The 26,596-nt window shown below is 39.7% G+C and overlaps 1 pseudogene; it reads right to left on the reverse strand.

Moving 5' to 3' along the window:
* Positions 1–2,423: 2,423 nt before the first annotated feature.
* On the reverse strand, positions 2,424–26,596 carry LOC118851156 (annotated as a pseudogene).

Genomic DNA, 26,596 nt, shown 5'->3' on the forward strand with positions numbered 1-26,596 from the left:
GTTGTATATTATATAAAATTATATCTATTGTAAATATATTATATAAATATATAAAGTATACATTATATATCAAATTATATATAAATATATATAAACATATTCATACATAAATATATATGATATAACATTTATGTTTTATATGAATGTATTATATAACATATTACATTTATATTAAATACAAATGCATTAAATAACACAGTATATAATAAATATTTAAGTAGCAAAAGTATTTATATAACTTATAAATATACATTTTTATAAATTCAATAATGAAAAAGCTAAAATTTCCAGTTGACATTCTCCAAAGGTCTATTGTTTCACAGATAACACACAGGAGGCACTGAAGGTTTCGGACTCTAGCCTCTAACAGCTTAACTCCTGATCTGGCCAGACAGGAAGGACAGCTTCAGAGGGGTTAATAATCAGCTTTATTCTAGTCTGGTCTCCTCAGGTTGCTGATAATGGGAGAACTCACTCCTACAATATTCCCTAATCACCCTTCTTGCAGGGGCCAGCGAGAAGGGAGGCAACTACCCCTACTTCTCGATGGGGTCAGTTGAGACAGGCATAGCTTGTGCACTCCCCTAAGTCCCCTCAATCCTCAATGGGGGGCTGTTTGAGGCAGGTACATTCATTCCTCTATGCATTACCTGTGGTTTCCCTGCTTACTGACCAGTGCCCACTTGCTTTATAGGGCAACAGACAAAGATGGCATCTTCCCAACATTAAGCTCACAGCTTAACTTTAGCAATATCATTCTGCGCAAACATAGTAAATATCAATTATGTCACCCCTATCACGGGACAGCCTCAGTAGGACTGCCTATCACTATGATTCTAGAAATTACTATCTAGGATGCTTGGGGCTCTTTTAGAAGTTATTATCTAACACCTGGAAACTAGACATTGCCATGGCTATGGATCCTGAGAAACTGAACTCTAAAAAGGATAACAGAATCCTCCTTATTTACAGCTATCATACGTATTTTTCAAAATATTTTCTTTGAATCCTTAAACTTTTTTTGTTTTTCTTTCTATTATAATTTAAGTCTGAAAGAATCTCTGACACTATTTTATTGTCTAGATCTTCTCACAGTTTGTTTAGTTTTTCTTTTAACTACTTAGATTCCATGCAATTAGGTACACATAGATTTAGTAATTATTTGTTTCATTATCTGTGATACCTTTAAGAATAAAATGGTTTCCCTGTTTCTCTTAACCATATTTATTTTTATTGTTGCATCCTCTGTGATCATGGTTGCCAATCCTCCTTTTTAATATTCATTTGAGGCAAACTAAATTGTACTACAACCCCTTATTTTAACTCTATGTGACTCATTGAAGTTTAAGGTTGTTTCTTATAAACAGCAAATACTTGGAATGGAGCATTCTCCTATCTTTCTCCACTTTACAATCAAGTTCAACCCTTCGTAGTAATTGTCATTTGTCTTTCCTTCATCAAATTGTTATACTATTTCTTCTGTCTCTCCCCCAACCTCCACAGTTTAGAAGAAAAAAAAAGATAGGAGACAATTCCAGATCGAGCAGGGATGACTGATACCTATCCAGGAGTAAGAGAAGGGAATCTATCCCAAGCATAATACCCTAATGCAGAAACTGAGGTTGCAAATATTAGTAAACAGAAGAAAACACTGAATACAATGATGAAATGCATTGGTCTTTAACACATATTACAAAAAGAAAAACCAAAGAAGTTAAGGACGTAAAGAACTTTAGAAAAATTAGAGATGATACATCTCTGGCAATTAAAGAATGCAAATATAAAGGAGCTTACATATTTCTCAACTATGTATGCACCTTTACAAAAACTGACAAAAAATTGAGGGAAAACAATTTTGCAGACAAATGTAAATGAAAAGAAATACTAAACAGATACTTTGCTGATACAATCCTCTTTTTCTGTTCTATTACATGCATGGAAATGGCTGTTTATTTGATGTTTGCTAAGTTCAGAAAAGGAAATTTAAGTAAAAAAAAAAAAAGAACAATAGGTCTGGAGTCAGTTCATATCCCACCTCTGGTTCAAACCCCATATCTGATGCTTACTTTGCATTTAACCTCAGACAAATTGTAACTTTACTGGACCTCAGTTTCTTTGTCTGTAAAATGAAGCATAGATAGCCTCTGAGGTCCTGTTCAAGTTCTACATCTATGATACCATGACCCTATGGCCATTCCCCCTGAATAATATTTCAAAAATACGGGTTTTACTATGTTACTCTCTGCCCCAAAATGGGAAGTGACTTCCCATTTCCTTTTATATAATGTCAATTCCTTATTTAAGCCTCCAAGTAAGAGAATTAGAAAAATTCATCAACTCACCTGTTTAAAATCCCAGTACATGCATAGCTCTCCATTAATTAGCTCTGTGCATGTCTCTAATATTGGCCAATGTCCTTAGCCTCAGTCTATGAGGCAGCGATCATGCCAATGTTGCTCAGCATATAGGCGCCTCACATAGAATTCTCTTGTACTGATGTAGAACATGAGCTGAAAAAAATCAGAGGAACCTGTCAGCAATAAAGAAACATCAATAGAAAATGCTAGACCTAGAAAAAACAAGAGTTCAGTATCTGGAAACTCTTTGCTCTTTCCATTCCACTTCTTGGCAAGCAGGGATAGCCTCTTCTTCTTACTCCATTGAGATCCCATTAATTTCCATGGAAAAGAAAGCTCCCATGAGGAGGGGATAGGGGAGCATAGGGGAAAAATACTAAAATAGAACACCTCTCAGCCCTGAGTGTGACTCTTGGCCCCATAGCCAAGAATTTAAAAAGGATTAGCAAGAATGTATAGATGAACAGAATGGTGGACTTCTCCCACACCCCAGTGACCCCAGGTCACTGAAGAAGAACAATTACTATACAAAATTTAAATTCTGTCTTCTCAGCTATTTCCTGTTTCAAATTACCCCAACATCATGCCCCAATCACTCCTTTGCTCCAGGCTCTGAAGAAGAGGTGGCCCTTCCTATAAACACTAAACTCTCTACTTATGCCTTTGGCACCAAACCTTCCTGTCTCCTCCCACAATATGCTACTTTGATCATCTTCCCTTCTTTCTAATTTTTAATTTATTCTTATCTGCTGGCTTCTTCCTCAATGCTTACAAACATATTTGGATCTAAGGATCTTTTCAACCCTTAAAAATAATTCACTCAAAAATAACCCCAATATCTCCTCAAACTATGGTCCTATATCTCATGACCCTTTCACAGACAAACTTCCAGAAAAGCTGCCTACACTTGTTACCTTCACCTTCTCATGTCCTACTTACTTCTCATCCCCTTGCAATCAGGCTTCTAAACTCATCATTCAAATGAAACTATTCTCTGAATAGTTGTCAATGATTAGTTAATTGCCAAATCCAATGACCTTTTCTTAGCCCTTATCCTCCTTGACCTCTCTGCAGTCTTGAACTCTATTGATTATTGGCCTTTCATAGATGCTCTTTGTTCATTGGGTTTTGGGGCCATTCCTTATGCATGGGTGTAGTCCAGGGCTCATTTGACTCATGCATTCTCTCTTAGCCTCTATGAAGATGACCCCCATATCTACACACCTTATCCTCCTCTCTCTCCTAAGTGTCATTCCTACATCTCTAATTGCTTGCTGGACAACCATACCCCAGTGCTCCCATAAGCAAATGTGTCCAAAACAGAACTCACTATATTTCCCCCTAAACTTACACCTTCTCCTAACTTCCTTACTTCTGTTGAGAGCACCACTATTTCTCTAGTTCACATCCTCCACATTTCACTTTTACTCTCACCACTCTCCCTCCACAGCCAATCAATCACTTGAAGAATCTCATATTCTATTTACCATCTTTCATATCCTTTCCCTTCTTTCCACCCACATCACAATTACCTTAAGATGGACCTTCATTGTCTCTCACCTGGACTGTGTCAAGAGAATACTAAATGGTCTCCCTGCATTAAGCCTCTTAGGTATCCAATCCAGTGTCTCCACACAGCTGACAAATTGACATTCCTAAAGCCCAGGTCTGACAGGTTACCTTACTCAAGGATACTCAGTCGCTCATTCAGGGAGCATCTGTGACTCCCTATTGTCTTTAGGATAAAATAGAAACTCCTCTACTTGGCATTTAAAGCCCTTCACTTTCTGGCCCTGGTCTGTCTTCCCAGGCTGACTGCACAACAATAGACTTCATGTACTCTATGTTCTAGCCAAAGTGAACCGCAAAAATGATTTACACGTTATCTCATTTGATCTTCATGGCAACCCTGGGGAGTAAGTGCTATTACAATCTCTATTTTACAGATGAGGAAATTGAGGCTGAATGAAGTTAATGACTTGCTAAGTTTACACAGCTAAGTGAGTTCTCTCAGGCAGAATTTGAACTCTGGTCTTCCTGCCTTCAAGTTTAGCACTCTATCCACTGTGCCACCTAATTGCTACCACATTTTTAAAATACAAAAAAATTATTTTTGTTTTGGGGCATGGAGAAAGTGAGGCATAAGTTTAAACAACCTGCCTCTCTTGTCTAAATATAACAGAAATAAAACATAGATCTGAGAACAAACCTAAGAATTTTGACCTATGGTCTTGTCCAAACTATACTTTGTGGTCTGGGTTGTCTGCCCAGTTCTCAAGATCAAACCCACAAGTTTCTGAGTGTCTATTTTGAGCATCAAACTGATGTGAGCCCTGCAGAGCCTCTAAGAGAAGTGGGAGGCATCAACTCCTTTTGGCAGTTTACAAGTCAGTCAGGATATAAAACCGACAAGAAACAATTAACAAATACTATGTAAGGTTGTCTTTAACAGAGGACTGATATCTTGCCACCGCACCCAGATGGCTCCTGAGGAGAAAGTGAGGCTGGTGACTTTGCACATGACCCTGATGGCGTGGTCCTCTTTGAGAACAAAGGACAAACAACAACCTCTAAGAGTAGTAGTAGGAACTGCCTCACTGGGCACCCCACTGCAACTGGCCTGTTAGGCAACACAATTTCTTTCCATCCTTCCTTCCTTCCTTCCATCCTGCTCTGAGTGAATGTAAATAGAAATTGTTTCTGTTTTGGCCAGAAACCTAGAGGTTCTTTCCCCCATTCAGATCCATTTTTTTGTTTGACCTGGTGAAAGAGAACATTCTCTCTTTGCCTCATTTCTTACCTATTCAGTGAGGTGTTGCCTCAGTCAAACTGAGACCTTGTTAAAGACCTTAGCTTAAAAGGGCTGAGGTCTCCCACTGTATCCAGGGCCATCTCCAGTTGTCTTGACCTATATCTTCCCACTGGACCCAGATGACTGCGAAGGAGAAAGTGAGGTTGGTGACTCCGCACAGCCCTGCCTCACTGAAATCCAATTCGCCTGCATGTCATGGTCCTTTTTGAGAATGAAGGACAAACAACGACAACAACGTGATATTCCATTTCCAGTCTCCACATCTTTGTATAGGCTATTCCTCATGCCTGGAACGCAAACCCTCCTTATTTCCACCTCTTGGAATCCCTAATATCCTTCAAAGCTCAGTTCAAATGCTACCTCTTACATGAAGCCTTTCCTGATTTCCTTCAGTAGTAAATGTTTTTTTCTCTCCTCTTAAAATTACCTTGCATTTATTCTATATAGAGTTTGTATATATTTACATGTGTACAATTTGCTTTCCCTAATAGACCATATGTCTTATAAGCAGGTATTATTTTGCTTTTGTCTTTTTATAATCAGCCTCTAGCACAGTCCCTGGTTCTTAGCTGAATCAAATGAGATAATAGATGTTAACTGCTTTGCAAACTTTAACATGCTGTATAAATGCTAGGTGATTCATATATATATATATATGTATGTACAAATACATATTATATATATACATACATATATATGTGTACATATATATATAATATACATACATGTGTATACTACTAAATGCTTACTTCCCCTAGCACCTAGCACAATGCTTTTCAGATAATAGGTACCAGATAATTTTTAGTTCGATTGAATTTTTCTAAACATTAGTAAAGCACATACCTTTGAAAAATCTAATCCCTGCTTTTAAGTGAAAAAGGAGAAAAAAAAAGGAGGCAACTAGGCTAGGATTCGTGGCAACAATAGAAAGACCACGGGCTATACCCCCAACAGTTTTCAAGGTATCAGCAAATAAAATATCCTAATGGGATAGTGTGGTTGGCCACCATAGCAAGCCTAGCTTGCTTTGAATCCCATTGCATCATAGCCCACAGACAAAGTCTCAAAGGAAAAGATATCCTCTCCTTTCCTCACAGGTTAACCCTTTCTGTTGGGTTCAATATAACCTTGCATCACTTGAGGGGACTTTTGTTCATACTTATTCTCTATTCCCCCACCTTTTCTCTGACTTTCACCACTAGAGAAAAAAGTCTTCCCATTTTTTCTAGGGAAGAAAGCAGGGAGTGAACCTATTAGTGATAGTCACTAAGAGGAAGGAAGAGGAGTAAAGGTTCTGTTATAAAAGATAAAGAGGCTGGATTCTCAAATCCTGGTTTTTCAGTTGTTGACTGAACCTCATTCAATGGTTGAAATGGAAGACTGGTCTGCTTTATTGGATGAGAAGACTGAGGAACAGGAAGAAATCAGGTGATCATTATATCCTGTATTATTCCTAATGCTCACATTTTATAATATTACCCCTATACTACCTCATTCCCCACCCCCACCCCAAGATTTAATCTAGTAACAGACTGAGATTAAAAAATAGCTTTGTTCTAAATTTAGGTATTTCCCTCGCATCACACATCCCTCTAACATGAACTATCTCCCCAGCTCCACACCCTGTAGCGCTAACTCTAAGGCCTAGCAAAAATTACAATGAGCAGAATACCCTTATTAGAGCAAAATCAACCATATATTATACCTGTGATCTGTACTGATTGTGATTTTTCATGACTGGGGTATTTGCTGAAAAAGGTCCCTCATCAACTCAGATGTCTTCATTTGCAGAGTTCTTCATCTAGAAGAGAAAAGGCATACCATGTGCCTAGTGAGAGGAGGCTGAGTAAGTAGGCCCATCATACCTCCCTAACATTTTCCATCTTAGTATTGGAGAATACCATAAGGTGAATGCCTGCTAAAAGGAAATGGAATTTGGGACCTCAAGTGATATATTCTAATTCTTGTGAAGGACACATATAGAACATCGTGATATCATGTTTTTGTTCCAAAATCTTAGGTATTCCAAGATGTTTGTTCCCAATTCTAGGCCCTAAAGGCATTTCCACATGCCTGAGGCCATGGGAGTGTATCAACAATCCAGCTAGCAGCTGCTGTGAGGGTGTAAAGCCAACAACAACCAGCTCACAGAACGCTGCAAGCCCAGGTGCTTTTCATCTACTTTACTAAGGAAAGCAACGTTAAGGGGTTAACAATCTTACTTTAATCTAGCATATAAATATCATTTACTTAGTTCAGAGGAAAAAAACAGCACTCTACAGACCAAATATAATTTGTAGTTATCAACATCTGAGTATTCAGCCAGGGAGCTCATTATAATGGCTGGCCCAGAGTCACGTGCCACTCCTGCTGTGGCTCAGCGTTCCGAGTGAGAACACCAACCTCTGCCCTGTTCAGGGTCCCGATCTCACCCAGGCTGGGGGTAGAGAAGTTCCCCACCCCCAATATCACATCAGATGCAAATCAATGGCTCCCAATTATCTCAGTGCTGAGAAATACAAAAACATCCCACTTTATCTGCCCCATTCAAACAAAGGCCAGAATCATTAAAGGTCAACAGCAAAAAGTCCAACCTTAATTACTATTACATTGTCCACCCCCTTCAAACATCTTAGGGAGCTAAAATTCTCAAGAGAATGGAGCAAGAGTTGGATGAGTTGTTGTGGAGGAGAAAACTGGAAGGGGTAAGAGAGTGGGAAGAAGTAGGATGAAATTCAAGAGGCCTTGGAAAGGGAAGAAACTTTGGTTATGGCACAGAAGAGAAAAACTAGGGAAGCCACATATGGCAAGTAGGCTCTAGAAGTAGAATCCAATACCCAAATGAATTTAGGACAAACAGCTTTATACTGTGTGATCCTTGCAGGATCAGGAGGATGGGAGAGAGGGGCTATTTAACATACCATGGAAGCCGTGAGCAGGGTATTCACTCTTCCATAACCAATAATGCTTTGAACTGGCTTTAGAGAGGGATAAGCATTTTTGAGTCAACACTTCCACACTTCAGTTTCTTTCAGAGTTCCTTTCTGGCAGAATTATCTCCACATTCGATTCCTGGGTTCTATGAAGAAGTCATCTTGTCACTTAAATACCTTTGCATCACAATGTACAATACCTTGTCAGTTTCCAGGGTGAGGTTACTCCAAAGGACAAGTTGGTATGTCTAGTGTCTTGTGTGTAATTTTCAGATTCTCCGGTTTCCCTTGGGATTTGTGGGAGGAAGTAGAGTAGAAGGGAGAGTCTGTGGACTGGGCCCTTGACACCTCTGCCTGGTGATCTGGCAATAACTGCATTTTTGAGATCTGTGTTTTAGATGCATTTCATGGTGCCCCAAGCATCTATTAAAGTCTTGAGCTTTCCAAATGAAGACAATGTGTGCTTCCTTATATGTCAAGAAAATGATTAAGATTGGACGAGACTGGAGTCTTTGTTGCTTAACATTTGGACCAGCAAAATTCTTTCTATGGCATCAAAAAAAAGTTGAGAGGAAGAACGGAGAAAAAGAATGAGTCAGGGAAGATGGGATCCTATTTTTTCATTATCCTTTGGTATCATGGTATAACTGAATAGCTGAATTACCATATCCGTATTCAAACCCTGAACTAATTCTAGTATATCACCAATATACCTTAGTTAGCTAAGCAAAGGCTTTTCTTATCATTAGGAGCTTAACGTAATCTACTCCTTTTGGGAACTTTAATATCCATTTCACATCAGTCAAACCAGGGCTGTCGTAAGGCTCAAATGAGATGAAGGATATATAGCATTTTGCAAACTTGAAAGCACTGTATAAATGTCAGTTGTTATTATCATTATTATTAGCCCGTAGTCAACAGGCCTCCAAGTTGGTGATGACTTTATTCCCTGAGCCTTCTATGTATGTCTGCCTAAAAAACTATTTTACAGAGAACTCACACAAGGCAAGCACTTACATAGTTGTCAGAAGAAGCAATACAAGGACATTTTCAAGGTCTCTCTGGAGAACTTTGGAATTAATTATGAGACATGGCAGACACTGGCACAGGACTGTCCAGCCTGGTGTGCCTGCATCAAAGAAGGCTTTGTGCTCTATGAGCAAAGCAGAATTGCAGTAGCTCAAAATGCACAGATTTAGAGACAGGTCTACTCCAAATGTTCGAATGGGTATTTGTGCCCAACCTGTGGTAGAGCCTTCTAAGCTTGTATTGGTCTGATCAGCCAGTCTGATACACTGTGCCTTGACCCCCAACACAGTGATGTCATTTTGGTCCTCTGAGAACAAAAGACAGCAACCAATCAATGGCATTCTAGCTGAGCTCAAGCAATTATACAGTAATACGGGAGTGAGCTGGTAAACACTTAACAACTAGTTTCCTTGGAGGGGAGGGGTAGGGGAAATGTGTACATACACATTTTTATGCTTAATTTGTTTTATTAACACTTTCTTAAGCCTAGAAATCAACAAAACAATAAGTTAAGCCCTGGTTTATAGCAATTGCCAATTTCTGAGGTAAAAATGCTCAACCTGAAAATTCAACAATTGGCTCTCCAAGCCCTTTAAAGCTCATACCCCTCAGTTAAACCCACCAAAGGGTTCCCTGTTATATAGTGGGATTCCTAGCTCCCCTGTCTCAGCTGAACTTGGAGATTTTCCCTTCTAGATCTTTCCCAGAGTCACCTCTTCTGACCAGGAACTTTAGGTCCCTGGTGCTCTGAATGTGCTTTTATGTTTTTGGCTCTATATACATGCTAGCACAAGGCAAACAGTTTTAGCAACTTTAAACATAAACACGAGTGTTGTTGCTAATTACCTTCTTGCATATGTGACAAAATTACAATGGTCTCTCTGTCACAAAGACAGTCATGCTGCCTTTGGAGGGCTCAGCATCCCTAGCCTCCTCCATGGTGTGGGTCTCAGTGAAAGGAGATTGCCAGGTGACTCTGTGACCAGGGCTGGGTTCCCACTTTTTCATGTATGCATTTTGATCCCCTCTTCCATTCTGTTTGCCCCCTCCTTCCTTGAAGTCCCTAACAAACCTCTAGAGGCAGATGCCAAAAGAACCATGGATTTGTACTCAGCCATCCACACTTCAGCCACCTGACGGGCATTGCATTTTATGGCCAATCCAAGCTTCAGAGCATAGGGCTTGTGGGCTTGCTCTAAGTGAGCAATTTGGGAAAAGAGTAAGACTTCAGTCTTCCCCCCCACACTGCCACACCTGTGCTCAAGAAAGAAGTCCATGGACATGATGGGTCCTAAAAGTGGTCAAGTGAATATAACAAATGTAAGCCACATTTTGCACTATTTTTCAAAACCTAAATCTAGCCATACACCTCCTGCCTCCACGTCTTTGTCTAAGTTGCATACCTAACATACTCTTTCCTGCAAGTCAAAATCCTGAAAACTCACCTTTGCTAGGAAATCTCTCCTGATTAGAGAAGTCTATTATATTATCCTTCTTCCCAGAGTTTCAAGTTGGGAGAGGGAGAGAGACATGGAAGAGGAGAAGGAGGAGGAGAGAAGAGGATGAGAAGTGTTTATTGTCTTTTCTAAAGATCTGTCCCAAGGTTCAACTCCTGGCTAAACCATTATGACATTCCAAGCTTCTTCATTCTTTTCTCTATTTAGGAACACAGAGGTTTTCTAAAAATTGAAAGTTGGCTTAAAAAAAAAAAGAAGTCTAGCACCTGTCTCTATCATCCTGTCTGGCACAGTAAGTGCTTTGTAAATGTTTTTTTTTTTAATTTATTCATCAACCATGGAAGCTGCATGCATTTTTTCAGATCCCAATTGTCTACTACAGTGAACAAAATACAAATATGTAGTTATATTTCTTTTCTCAGATATTTCATGATTCACAAAAACATTGGGATAGGTTGTTATTACAGGCATAAGAAAGCTTATAATTGAGTGAATGAGAGAAAATTTAAGTGCTGCCCTATTCTAGACCAGTGTTCCTCACATTTCTTCTTACAGATTACTTTGGTAAGTCAAAAAGATCTGTCTTTGAACAGTCATCCCTCTTGTCAAATCAGCTTCCCTTTCTTATAAAAAGTATCTTGGTGATAATGTTTTTTTGTGGATAAATTGTTTTAATATTTATTTTTATAATATGTAGTTTCAAATATTCTTGGGACAATATAATTTCCCTAAAAAACAATCCCACAAAATATTCTTGGATTGTTTTGCATGTTGGAGAAGGCTATAGATACAAAAAAGATTAGACCATTTCACCTGAAAAGCTTCTGTGACCAAGTAGGTAGAGTGGTGGATAGTGGTGGGCCTGGCAACAGGAAGCCCTGAGTTCAAATCTAACCTCAGACCATTACTAGCTGTGTGACCCTGGGCAAGTCACTTAGCCTTTGTATTTCTTAGCTTCCTCATCTGTAAAATGAGTACAATAATAGTACCTCCCCCCTAGAGTTTTTGTGAGGATAAAAATGAAATACTATTTGTAAAGTACCCAAGCAGCAGCTAGGGGGCGCAGCGTATGGAGTGCCGGGCCTGAAGTTGCAAACACCTGACTTCAAATCTGGGTGACTTTGGGCAAGTCGTTTAATTCTGTTTGCCTCTCCTTCCTCGTTTGTAAAATGAACTGGAGAAGGAAAAGGCAAAGCGCTCCTCCATCTTCACCCCCAAAGAGGATCTCACTGAATAATAAGAAGCAGTACTGGGGTCATTATTATCTTGGGCAAACCATTTAATTTCTCTGTGCTTCATATTATTTTTTTTATCTTTAAGTGTTTGCCCAAGATAATCATCTGCAGAGCTAGGACTAGGATCCAGATCCTCGGAGTCTAGGCCACAACTCTTTCCACTCTCACGTACTGCATCCCACTTTCTTCTTGCTCTGGCATTGAAATAGGCTCTGTGACTTTCAAAGCTCTTTCACACTCATGATCACATCTGACTGCCACAAAAAGCTTGTGGAATAGGCAGAATCAATAATATCACCATCTCAGTTTTCTAGATGAGGGAGCTGAGGCTAAGCAAGGGGAAAAGAGGTTGCTTCTGGTGTTAGGACCGGTAAGTGGACTAGAATTCAAGTTTTCTGCCCTTAGATCAGTGCTCTCCATTGCCTCTTGCTTCCTTTTCAAGGCAGTGTGGCTCTTGCTATCATTCCTTTGCTTAGTGCCTTAATAATACTATGACCTCTTTCTTCCTCACAGTGTCACACTTCTGAGAGCCAGCGTGATGTAGCAGAAAAAGGACCAGGCTGGTGGTTTCAACATCTGGGTTGGCATCCTGGTTCTAAACCTTAATCAATGGGTGAATCGAGGTAAGTTACAACCTCTCCAAGTCACAGTTTCTTTCTTTATAAAACAGAGATAACAATACTTACTATAACTACTTCACAACGTTGTTATGAGTGTAGCAATTGCTCTGCTCTCACCTTTCCAGCATGTGACCAGCTATATCTCCTCCTCATAGCTCTAGGGGTACCTCTGAGGGCTCAGGAGTGTATCATGTCTAGTGCTATAGGTTTAATCCTCCATTTGGGTGTGGTGTTAGCAACCAGTTCCATTTAACTCCCCAGGTCAATCAATTAAGATTGATTAGGTATCTACTTTAAGGAAGAAAAAGAACACAAATTCTCTGAGGAGTGAGGGTTTAGACTTAATATAATTTCCATATAGCATTGAGTCCTCCCCCAGCTACCACTGGGCTGGGTGCCAAAAGTTGTTCCTTGGAAAATTGGTGCTAGACTTGTTGGATGCAAAACCCAGTACTGACTCCAGACCCAGATCTTCTTTCTTGAATTGTTGAAGTCAAGAGATCATAACTACCTCCAATTTTCTTCACCTGGAACCAGGAAAGAATGGACACAACAGAGACAGAAGCAACAGCAGGACCATGTGCCCAGCTTCATGCCAACTTCAGGTGAAAGAGCCCAAGTTCCTCTCCTACCAGGAGGTCCTTGGTAGCTCATCTTCCTTTTCCAATGCCAGCAACCATGGAAAGACTCCACACTAAGAGCCTGGTGTTTTGGAATGAATCCCAGTTCCAGCTTCATAGCCAATCAGAGAGGCTCTTCATCATGTGACTATCAGACTTGTATTAACTACAGAACTCAGTCTCTCCAAGGTACTTCCATTATGCATAATCATACCTTTCCAGAAGGAGGCTCCCCAGCCTCTTCCACTTGAGGGAATTGCATCAGCACTTATGTTACATGAATGAAGTGCTCTGCCAACTTTAAAGTGCTATTTAAATATCCTATTTGGTTGCCTCATTGCAGAATGGAGATGAAGCTGAGTTCTGAAAGAATACATTGGGAAACCACAAGATCTGGCGGGTTCTACCGTACTAGAAAGTCTTCATGTGCAAATACTGGCAACAGAATAAGTCTGCTTTATGAGGACAGCCATTACCAACACTCTGGCCATTGTACACAAATTCTCAAGTCATGTAATAAAGAAAAATGCAAAATGGGTCTCAGTCCACTGAGGCCCCCTTCCACTCTACAGAGCGGCAGGAAAGGGAGAAGAGGATACTACGAATCACACAGCTCTCTGACCATTTGCAAACTTTAACTTATCTGTTCATATTTTAAGTGTGAGCTCCTTGTCCAGCCGACAGAGGTCACTGGTGGGACTTTTAAAAGTGCAGACACAGCATTTTTCAGCTTGTAGTCTTCTGGGTTTCAATCTAGTATTTGCTATTTTTTTTTCAGGCAAAGTGGATAGATTGCTAGTCCTAAAGTCAAAAAGACCTGAGTTCAAATCCAGCCTCAGACAAAAGCTGTGTTGTTGACTCTTCAAGTGGACCATACTGTCCATGGGGTTTTCTTGGCAAAGATACTCTGGAGTAGTTTGCCATTTCCTTTTCTAGTGGATTAAGGCAAACAGAAGTTAAGTGACTTGCCCAAGGTCACACAGCTTATAAGTATTTGAGGCCAGATTTGAATTTAGAATTTGATTTGAATTTGAATTCCTGATTCTAGGCCCAGTGCTCTATCCACTGAGCCATCTAGCCATACTAGCTGTGTGATAATGAGCAAATCAGTTAATCTTGGTTTGCCTCAGTTTCCTCAGCTGAAAAATGGGGTCATAACTGTATCTCTTTCAAGGGTTGTTGTGAGGATCAAATCAAATGAGATAATATTTGTTAAATGCCTGGCACATAGAAGGCACTTTATTAAAATGCTTGTTCCCTCTATTTTCCCATGTGAATGTGCCAATAGAAGAAGATGCAGGAATCTGGTCTGGAAAGAAACCCAGGGCCAATCTATGGAAGTGCTCATCCCTCTACTCCCCTACTCTATAAATTCCATGGCTCCCTATTACCTCTAGGATCAAATGCCAAATCCTCTCTTTGGTTTTGAAGCCCTTCACAACCTGTCCCCTTCTTACCTTTCCATTCTTCTTACTTAGAGTTAATCCTCTTCAAGTGCTTCTTGATCCAGTGACCTGAGATTTCTTGCTGTTCTTTATGAACAGCACTCCATCTCCTGTCTCTCTGGGTCTTTTCATTGACTATCCCTCCATGCCTGGAACACTCTCCCTCCTCACTTCTGTTTTCTTGTTTTACTGGATTTTTTGGAGACCAGCTCAAATCCTACTTTCTTGAAGAGGCCTTTTTCAGTCCCCACTATGCAGTTAACTCCAACATAGTTCTTTGCAGGTTGTCATCCCCATTGGAATGTAAGAGAGTGTTTTTGCCTTCCTTTGTATCCCCAGGACTTAGCGGGAAGCCTGGCATATACTAAGAACCTTATAGGGGCTTGTTGATAACCATTACAAGGATGAGCAGCTGACTTTTACTCAGACTTCTAGCCATTTAATTATACCTCAGAAGGAGATGCAAAGAAAGAAGATGAGCACATCAGAGGCCCAGGAGGACAATAATGCAGGCTTAGTATGTCCAAGGGCAGTTAGTTGGTATAGTGGATAGAGTGCCAGGCCTGAAGTCAGGAAGACTCATTTTCCTGAATTAAATCTGGCTTTAGACACTTACTAGCTGTGTGACCCTGGGCAAGTCACTTAACCCTCTTTGCCTCAGTTTCCTCATCTGTAAACTGAGGTGTAGAAGGAAATAACAAACCACTCCAGTATCTTTGCCAAGGAAACCCAAATGGGGTCACAAAGAGTTGGACACAACTGAAAAAATGACTGAACAAGAATTATGTCCAAACCTGTAGATGTATCAAACAGCTTACTGTGGTCACCAAGCAAAGCAGCGGACATACCTGGGCACCACGTGAAGGTTCAGTGCAGTTTCTACAAAAGCAGCAAGACAGCATAAGCTGGAATGCTATGAGATGATTCTCCCTTCCTCTTGTGACTTGGAGATTGGGAAGGCTTGAAAGTACCTACAAAGGCCTTTGGGTACTTTGTTTATCTCCCTCTCCTATAAGGGCAAAGTAGCATGCCACAGAAGGTGAGGGTGGCGTGAAAGTAAAATTTATGAGGAAAAGGATGTGCTCAACTCCTTTGTAGCTTACCGTTATATTAGCCATTCATTTTAATTTTATCTTAGCCCATGTGCCATTTGAGTGAGTTCTTTGGACATTTGCTAAATAGAGAAGCAAGGAAATTGAAATCTAAGTGGGTGAGCAAACAGACTTCAGAAGAGTTATGGATTTTGAAGATGCAGGACAGCACAATGGTAAAAACACCGGATTTGGAGTCGGAGGACCTAAGTTAAAGTCTCAGCTTTGTCACTCACTACTTTGTCACTTATGCTTCAGACACTTACTATTTATGTGACCCTGAGCAAGTCGGTTAACCTCTGTTTGCCTCAATGTCCTCAATCAAACACACACATACACATAATATGTTCATACCCTCATCAATGTACCCTCAGGCTGGGCTCCATGTTTTATTTTCTTCTTTCTCTGTCTCTCTGCCTCTGTCTCTCTCCACATATGTAGATATGTGTGTGTATACCTATATTCACACATATACATATATAAACACAACACACTTAGATATCATATATTTATTTACAATGTATAATACAATATATTCAGCTTACATATATATGAAAACTGCAGCCCAGAAAGTTTAAGTGATTTATCCAAAATCATGCAAGGTACAAGGTGCATGCAAGGTGTATGCATGCATGTGTGTATGTGTATGTATACACATATACAGACACAGAAATACACATACATATTTTATATACATGTATGTACACATACACATGAGTATATGTATACATGTATGTGTACAAATATACCCACACACACACATTCTCACATGTACGCTCACTCTCTTCCCCTCCCCTCCTTGTGTGATCTTGGGTAAATCACTTAAATTTTCTAGGCTTCAGTTTTCTTATTTATAGAGTGAAAAGGTGGGATGAGATGACCCCTAAGGTCCCTTATAGATAAAGTCTATGATCTTGTGATTATTGCACTTTCCAATTAAGAACCCAGTTAAGAACCCAGAAAACAATAGGATGGGAAAGCTAGGGAGACACTGGGACTGACATTCGCTTTCTGCGCATGTGCAGTTGTGAGTTGGCACAGCAAGCTTTGAGCACCACCTGGTGGCTGGTGTACATGTAGCACCACTAGTAGCTGCTATAAACCACTCCCCCTAGTGTTAATAGCAGCAAAGTCCCTACATCATCCCTGCATTGGGGACTAGTTAGAGATAAGCAATCCCAGAAGCCCTGTCCAAGTTGTCCTTGCTCTTCCCCATCTCTCTACGTTCTGCCTTGTTACCTGGCAAAGTGAAGACCTGACCTTCCTAAGCAGAGGAAGCCCAATCTTGCCCAGTGAATTTCAGAACTCCCATCACTCTCTCATCTCTTTTTCACCTTTGGCTTAAACCAGAACAAGACCACAAATCATAAATGTACCCTCAGACTGAAGTCCACATTTTCTCCTCCACAGATCCGCATCCGTTCATCCAGCAGCCCAATCTCTCCCAAGAACAATCTGTTTGCAGCAAAGCAAAGATGGAAGGACTCCTGCAGGAAAACAAAGATGGAGGGTCATCACCCCAACTCCTCCAGTGATAAATGATCAGAATTGGGGTGGGGGTGAGGCTAATGATGGGAGAATGAATTGGGTGAAAAGAAATAGCAAGAGAAAAGCACAGAACCAGACGAATTTACAAGTGAATTCTATCAAACATTTAAAGATCAACTAATTCTAATATTAAATAAGTTATTTGGAGTAATAGCTAAAGAAGGGATCCTACCAAATTCCTTTTATGAAACAAATATGATACTGATACCTAAACCAGGAAGAGTAAAAAGAAAAAATATACAGAGCATTAATGAATGTGGATGCAAAAATCCTAAATAAAATACTAGCTAAAAGATTATAATAATATATTGCAAAGATTATACATTATAATCAAGTGGGATTTATACCAGGAATGCAAGGATGATTTAACATTAGTAAAACTATTAACATAATTGATTACAACAACAATAAATGTAAAAAGAAAATCATATGATTATATCAATAGATGCAGAAAAAAATTTTGATTCATTTTTTATTAAAAACACCTGAAAGTATTGGAATAAATGGATTTTTCCTTAAACTGATAAAAAGCATTTATCTAAAACCAACAGCAAGCGTTATTTGTAATGGGGATAAACTAAAAGCTTTCCAAGATGGTTTGTTATATAGGTTGTGCTCAATATATGATGTGCTCAAACCTCTATTAACATTCTACTCTAATAGTTCATCCTGGGATGGTCATGGCCCTGGGTTCTCAAACATTAAGTCAGTGAAGCTCAAGCTGAAAAAACTGAGAAAGAAAACTATAAGAGATTGTGTATCTGCTATATGAAGATCAACATAACTACAGACAGAGAAACTTATCCCCTTAACTTTGATCACAAGTGATGATGAATTCTTTTGGGCATCCATATGGGTGAAGCTATACCCACATCAGTAAAATCAAAGATGATCTATTATATCCCATGTGATACAAACTCAGTAATGATTGATAAGGAAGAGAAACTAAACTTGTATTTATAACTTCACCCTCTCAAATGCAAAAGTTAAGTGGCTCTTTCCTTTGCAAATTTTCCCCACTTACTTCACTAGTGCAGTGCCATCTTTCAGAGCAAGCCAATCTTGTCGTAAAGGATCATAGCGACTCAACAGAGACAAGTTAAAGCTACAGGCAGCCAGTGACTGTGGAATAACATTGAAGCTGTTGAAATGAATGTTGCCAAACATGGGTGATACCATCACACTAGGGTCTTCTTGGAACCGTGCTAAGATGGGCTCTGCCCTATAAAGACAATGTATAAATTTTTTATCATGAGAAGTGATGGTGAGGTTTGTACATGTGAACTAAATATTATACATCTCTGCTTCTTTACTTTTCCTCAATTCTCCTGTGTTGTAGACCTGGCCTACCCTCACCCCCAAATCGTCAAAGAAAACTGCAAAGTGGTTTTAGAGCCTTTGGGGGTCTCGGGAAAGGCCAGGAATCACAATCAGAACCAGGGCATTTCTGAAAAAAACTCTCATCCCCAACATGAGGTAGGTCCAAAGTTTGGAAGCATAAAGTTTTCAGATTCCCAGCCTAATGGTTTTTCTATTAGAAACTATATCCTTTTTATGCTACTACATATTTTATATGCCATATACTTTCTCTAAGTGGTAATTCAGTACTTCCTTGGCTGATCAAACTCCCAGAAATAAATCTATCTCCTGCTTCTTTGGGATTTGATTTGTCTGACACCTACAGCTGCTGCTCACATTTCTTATCTTTATAAATTCAAGAGTATGTCTAACATCTAGGTATTCCACTTTCCAAGATGAACAACAACCCTAAGGAATCTTACCACCCAATATTCACTTCAGTTTGAGCATCCAAGATGATGACCACATCTGATGTGGCTGCTTGCCAGTCTGAGATTCGAGCCCCAGCAATCTCTTTCCTTTTGGTGTGACATATCAACTTCAGTAGCCCTGGGTACTCTCGGGCATAAAGCTCCATCTGCTTGTCTAACTTGCCCTTTAATTTACCTGCCAATCAAACACAATCTTTGCAACAGTTTCTGAGTGCAAAATTCAATTCTGTCCAGAAATTTATGCATGGCTGGAGAACTCCCAGGATATTAAGCTACTAAATGAGGCAAAGTTTCAACAAAACCCTCCTTTATTACACCATGGCAACCAAGGAACAAGTACCCACAGTCTTTGTCAGGATAATTCAGTTCTGACAATAATATGCACATGGAATTGCTACCCTCTCTTCCCCTATCAATTAAGTTGGTTTAGCACTGGTTGAGTCTATCCACCTGCCCCTACTTTGTAACCAAGTGAAAAGATCTAGGCTGTTTCCTATCTCAGAAGGAGGAAAGATTCATGTGGCCTGCAGTGAGCATGGCTCAGTATTTGAGATGCAAAATCTTTAATCTTCAAGCTGTTTTGGTCTGTGAAGAGCTGCTGAACTGATGGATATATCACAGTAGAGTGCAGCAGTGATAAGGCCTGTCAATGTGTTTTTATCATATTTTATCTAAAAGGCATTTCTCATAAATGGATGCAATTTATAATTTTAACTAATTGATTTGTATAAATGATTTGTACTACTCATGTGTTTGAATTAATTGTTGTAAAGTTGTAAAGGAATGCATCAGTAACTTACAAGCCCTTCTTTGTACTTTACAGTTCTCTAAGGGTTAATAATAATAGTAATGACAATAACTAGCATTCATACAGCACTTAAAGATTTGCAAAGCACTTTATAAATATTATCTCTTTTATTCTCATAAAAACCCTGGGAGGCAGGTTCTATTATCTCCATTTTACACATGAGGAAACCAAGACAAACAGGTTAATTGACTCACCCAGCCTCACAGGTAGTGTCTGAGGTCACATTTGAACTCAGGTCTTGGTGACTTGAGGCCCCCCTGACCTCAAGAGCAGGAGTAGACAACCCAATGCACTAGCTAGTGGCTACCTAATGGAAAAGGGATTCTAACTTACAAGTCTCTTGCTTTCCAGTCCAATGCTCTTTTCAGTACACCATACTGCTACCATGACTGCATTTCACGCCTTTTCTAAGGAGCCTTTCTAGGAAACAATAGCAGCAAGATGCAGAACTTTGGATTTCAGTCACAGGGTTAATCATAGTATTATAGATTTAGAGCTGGAAAAGACTTAAGAGGTCATTCAGTCATCTCATTTTACAGATAACAAAACCGACCTTTCACTGCCTTAGGCTCCATTATGGATGGAAAAAATATCAGCAAGCAAGAACATCTAAAATACTGTACACACTCCCTTTTCTTTGGTTTTCATTGCAGCCTATGTAGAGATGAAATATGCTGAAAACTTCTGCTCTTGGTGCTATGCAAGGTAGAGTTAGAGGGCAGGACAATCATTTAGCATTTTTAGTTGTTGGAAGGACTGGTCCTAGAATGATAGGGTACAACAAACCCTGACAGGTCATTTTATCCATCCCCCTGCCACTGTGCCAGATGGCCCCTCATCCATGGCCATAAGAATAATCTGTTTTAAGGCCTCAGGACAGGAAAATTAAACAGCACTTTGTATTCACCATTGCAATGTTAGAAAATCATGACTGTCAGGAAATGTTTATTATCAAGCAAAGTCCCTGATACTATTTGTTGTTTTCATCCTTTTTGTTTTAAAATAAGCATATTTTATTTCAGATACATCCTACAGCATGAAATGGAAAGAGTTCACAGTCTTTGCTTGGAAAAAAGTTGTGTAAACTTGTCATATGCATCTGCGCAGCTCAGCAATGGTTCCTTATTGGAAAGGATATTTCCACATCTGTGGCTTAAAAGACCTTTTTTTTTGTCTCAAAATTCCACCTCTTCTTTGTCCCTTGACTCTACCCAGCCTTAACAGTTCTCATTATTTCATCATCTCCATCTTTACAAATTTTATCCAAAGCATTCATCAGCCCCGCACTTGGATCTATGTCATTATCAAAGGAATTTTTTTCCTTCTCTTTGCATTCTTTCTCTACCTGGGTCAAGCAATCCCATTTCTGTTCCTGTTTTTTTTTTTTTTCATGATACAAGAATTATATCAGTCTTGATCTTTCTTAAACTACCTTATACAGAGATGGGCTTCAAGAGGGTGTTGACAGTCATAGAGTAGTTTTTCCCATTAAGATTATTTAGGAGAAATTCAAATGACCTCTTGGTGAACTGCGCGTGCGGATTCTCAGTGGGGACTTGGTGAATCATTTAAGGTGATGGGCATTTTCACTTATTTATCTGATTGATCCCATCCATAATTGTTGATTTTTACGGTATACCCAACTGAAAGGGGGGCAGCCAGAGCTGCTGGTTTCTCATCATTAACAATTTCTCCTTTCCCTTCTGCTTTGTCTCCTGCTTCATTTCTGTGGCTAATTTGACCGTTTCTGCTGTCAGCGTATCTTGGACTCTTTTCCTAGTGGCCCTTCCCACAAATCCATCACTTCTTCCAGGTCCTTCTGTGGCCACTCCAGGGCTGCCGCCACCACCAGGAGCGACGCGAGCCACAATCATGCAGAGCCGGAGCCCGGGGATACCACCTGGCATCGCGAGGGCTGGGCTCATGACGCACCTTCCGCTGCCGCTCCCCAGAGCGCTGACTCGACCATCACGTGCCAATGCCCCCAGCGGCGCCTGCGCACAGATGTGGACGTGCGCGGGCAGGGGGGTGGGGTCGCCCTCTAGGACGCCTGCGCGAGCACAGACTGGCGCGATGGGCCAGATTCCAGAGCTTCACCCCCTCCTCTTAGCCCCTCCCTTCCTCTTGTTATCATTCATAATGAGGTCTCCCATCTATATAGAGGGGAGTTCTGCTGATAACTTATGCTCTCGCTGCAGTGAAGCACCACCTTTGGAAAATTATTAAATTTATTTATTAAATATTATTATTAAATATGTCATGAGAACTGTATTGCCTCATAAGAATCACTTTGCCTCTCTAGGCCATGATTATCTCATTTGTAAAATGAAGGGATTGGACTAGATGATCTCAAAGGTCTTTTTCAATTTAAGATCTAGGATTCTAGTTATCCCAGGTCATATTTTCCAGACCTTTCATCAGCAGTTAGGTGGTACAGTGGATAGAGCGCTGGGACTAAAGTCCGGAAGAAATGAGTTAAAATCCAGCCTCAGACCTCTACTAGCTATATGACTCTGGGCAAGTCACTTAACCTGTGTTTACTCAACTGTATGGAAATAATAAAAATAAATAAATGGAAATAATTTAAAAAAACTAATTCTCATTATCACTGTAAGGATCAAATGAGATAATATTTGTAAAATGCCTTGGACATAGTAGGCACTATTTAAATATCAACTATCATGTCTGAGCTTCTTCTGTTTTCTTTGAGTTTTCTACATCTGTGAAAAACATGTAAACTCAAAAGTGTGTGTAAAGCCCTCTGTAAGACTGATACAAACCATGATCCAGAACCCAAACGCTTGTAGTATCGAGGTAGATTCCTTGACCTAGGCACTCACTGTGTGAACTAAAATCATCCACTAGAATGAATTCCTTCAGCAGGTGAGAAGGGGTCCTATCAATGATGCTGGTGGTGACCCGTTGTTTAACCAATATGGCTTCATCCATAAATATGAGAATGACACTCAGACTTGGGAGCTGGTTGGGATATCTCTTCTTGAGACACCCTCAAAAGACCACATTCTCACTATTATTCTTAATAATAACAAACAGTAGTAGTAATAGTAATTATATAGAGAGTTATAACATATGGCTTTAGAGGTGTCCCCAAAAGGCAGCTAATTCAGATTTCTTGTCTTTAGTCATAACTGTAACTTAACACAGCTGAGATTGTCACCTATCCTACTAGGAATATTTTAGAGACAGAGATTGCAATAAATACTTATCCCAATTGCAATCAAGTAGTTATTTTGTATGCCTCACCTACATTTCTCCTCCCATTGTAATAGGGACACCTTCTTATTTAGTTTCTCATATACATTTATATTTGGGTGTCCCTGCAGTCCTTCAAATGAACAAATTCTTCTCTTTATTTCCCAAATAAAGTTCTTTCTTCTTGGCATAATGTTTATGAGGAACAGCTGATTGCCAATAGATTCACTGCTTTGATAATGGCACCATCATTCATAATAATAATAGCTAGTATTTATATAGTGCTTTAAGATTTGCAACACCCTTCAGAAATATCATCTTGTTGATCCTCTCTACAAGCCTTGAAGGTAGGTGATATTATTATTTTCATTTTACCAATTAGGAAATCAAGGCAGCTAGAGGTTAAGTGACTTGCCCAGAGCCATATCGTAACATGTATTTGGGATAGGTTTTGAGCTTGGGTCTTTCTGACTCCAGGTTCAAAATCTATCCATTGCATCTCCTAGCTACCTTGATTACTGCTGCATAGGGCTGCATATATCTAGGGTATTAAGGAATTGGAAGAGTAGTGACTTCTGCCTGTGACTTATTAGAGAACCTTTGGGAGGATGAGATTGGGGTACGGATAAGAGAGAAGAGCCCAGGATAGCATGGTTATAGTGTCTGAGCTTTTTCTTTGTCTGGGTAGGGAATTTCTTTGATGGAGACATTTTCCTGTCTTCTCTGTTCCCAATAGGAAGGCAGTCAGGAAAACATCTGCATTTCCCTTCTTCTAGAGTCTTCTGGGCTGTAGCATGCTTGATATCTCCCCTAGTGGGAGGGGGTCAGTTTTCTAATGCAAGTCATACCATGATGAGAAGACCACTCAGAGATATCCCCAATTGAATTTTTGATATAGTGGTTGATCATTCTGAGACTCCAGTCCACTACTATCCTATGGGCATTTTCAGAGTCCATATATAAAATCCACACACTGTCTAGTACTTAGTAATTATTTAATAAAGGCTCATTTCCTGACCATTACTGTAGGATAAGATACAAACTGTGGCATTTATAGCCTATCACAACCCACATCCTACCTCTTCTTCTAGGCTTCATATACCTTACTCCCCCTCAGGAATTCTACCTTCCAGCCAAACTGGCCGACTGGCTGCTCCTCATATACCATTTAATAATGATGATATTAATAATAACAGCTAGCATTTATATAGTGCCTTAAGGTTTGCAATATGCTTTACATATATTATCTCTTATTCTATCCTCTATGTCCATGCTTTTTCACAGGCTGGCCCCATGCTTGTAATATATTGCCTTACTTTTTCATCCCTTCCTCTCAGAATTCCTAGCTTCCTTCATATCTCAGCTCAAATGCTACCTCATTCATGAGGTCTTTCCTAATTTACCCTAGGTACTAGTCCCTCCCCTCTACTATGATATTACGTTGTTTTTACTTTATATATTTTTGCATATGTTTGTTTAGGTACTGGTAAATGGTCTCAATAGAATGTAAGCTTCTTGAGAGAAGGGATTTTTTTTTTGGCTTTTGTCTTAGAAACTCCAGCAGCTAGCAAGGTGATTGACCCTTACTTAGTAGGTGCTAAATAAATACTTGGCTAATTAATTGAACTTGGAGGGTGGACTCTAATCTCCTTACCCAAGGATTTCCCTTTGACTGTTATTTTTGACATTCTTATCAAAGTTGAATGTGAAAACAAGTGGCATGCTTACCAGATCACACAAAGCTGGAAGGATAGCTAATTCACTGGATGGTAAAATCAGGATCCAAAAGTATCTCCATAGGTTCTAACAATGAACTAAGTCTCATAATATGAAGTTTAGATGTGGCAAATGTAGTCACACAATCACAATATCTCAGAATTGAGAGGGATCTTAGGGACCATCTTTTTCAGTTGTTTTTTCAGTCATGTCCAACTCTTGGTGACCCTAATTTGGATTTTCTTGGCAGAGATACTGGTGTTGTTTGCCATTTTCTTCTCCAGATCATTTTATAGATGAGGAAACTGAGGCAAACAGGGTTAGGTGACTTACCCAGGGTCACACAGCTAGTGTCTGAGGCTGCATATGAACTCGTCTTCCCTACTCCAAGCCCAGCACTTTATCCACTGCACCACCCTAGCTGCCCAGGAACCATCTAGCCCATCCTGTGTCTAAACAAGGCTGCTCTCCTTGTACTCAACACAAGGTAATTACTATTCTAGGTGGGACAGTGGATAGAGTGTTGATCCTGGAGTCAGGAAGACCTGAATTCAAGCTGTGTGACCCTGGGCAAGTCACCCACTGTTTGCCTTGGTTTTCTCATCAGTAAAATGGGGTTAATAATAGCACCCATCTCCAAGGGTTGCTGTGATGACCGAATGAGATGACAATTGTAGTTGAGCACAATGCCTAGATGAGCATAGTACTATATGAATGCTAGCTGTTACTGTTATTATAACATGCTGGTCACCCCCCTCTGCCTGAAGACCTCTAAAGAAGGGAAAACCACCACTTCCTGAGGCAGCCCATTCCACTTCTGTACTGCTCTAATTATTAGGAAATTTTCCCTGACATTAAACCTAATTTTGTACCTTTGCAACTTCCACCCATTGCTTCTGGTTTGTCTCCTTGTGGCTGAACAAAAGTCTAATCCCTCTTCCATATGAGCGCCCTTCAGATACTTGAACACAACCCTTGTGCCTCTCCCGAGTCTTTTTTCCTCCAGGCTAAACATGCCCAATTCTTTCAACTGATCCTCATGCAGCATGGCTTCAAAGAATTTTCATTCTGATTGTCCTCCATTGGACATTCTCAAGCTTATTAATTTTCTCTTAAACTGTGGTACCTAGAACTGAACATAGTATTTCAGAGGAGTTCTGATGAGGGCAGAATACAATGGGACTATCACTCAACTACACCTGGCATCTCTGTCTTTTCATATGTAATCCAATATTTCACTAACTTTTTTTTTGGCTGCCACATCATATTGCTTGCATAGAGCTTGCAGTCCATTAAAACCTCCATATCTTTCTTTAGAACAACTGTGTATAGTGTCTGACCATGACTACTCCAGCTTGTGAAATTTATTTTTGTGTCCAGGTGTAAAATTTTACATTTATCTCTATGGAATTTTATTTTATTCAGTCCAAATACCAACAGTATAGCAGCTTCTCCCTTTGGGACATTGAATCTCTCTTCATGAAGTTTAAGACAGAGTTTTCAACTCATGTCACATGATAAGCTTGAAGTCCACCAAAGCCTATAGATCTTTGCCAGATTATCTTTTATCTAGAAATGCTTCTCCCATCTTGCACCTGGAAGCCAAGTCTCTGATTTCTCATTTATCTATATTAAATTTCATCTTCTTAAAATTTAGTCCATCAATCTGATCTATCAGTGTCTTGAATCTTGACTCTCATACATTACATTAATTATCTTCCCATTTTTATGCCATCTACAAATTTGATGTTTGCCGTCTATACTTTCCTGCAAGTCACTAATATAAATGCTTTGGTCAATTTATTGATATCTCTTCTTTGATTTATCTCTTTCCCACACACCTAAAAGCAATTTTGCTTTTGTCCTTACTATTTATTACCAGACTCAGCATATTCTGCTTTTAACACTGCTGATAGTACCAT

The sequence above is a fragment of the Trichosurus vulpecula genome, chromosome 5 (assembly GCF_011100635.1).
Source record: "Trichosurus vulpecula isolate mTriVul1 chromosome 5, mTriVul1.pri, whole genome shotgun sequence".
In the NCBI taxonomy this organism is placed as follows: Eukaryota; Metazoa; Chordata; class Mammalia; order Diprotodontia; family Phalangeridae; genus Trichosurus; species Trichosurus vulpecula.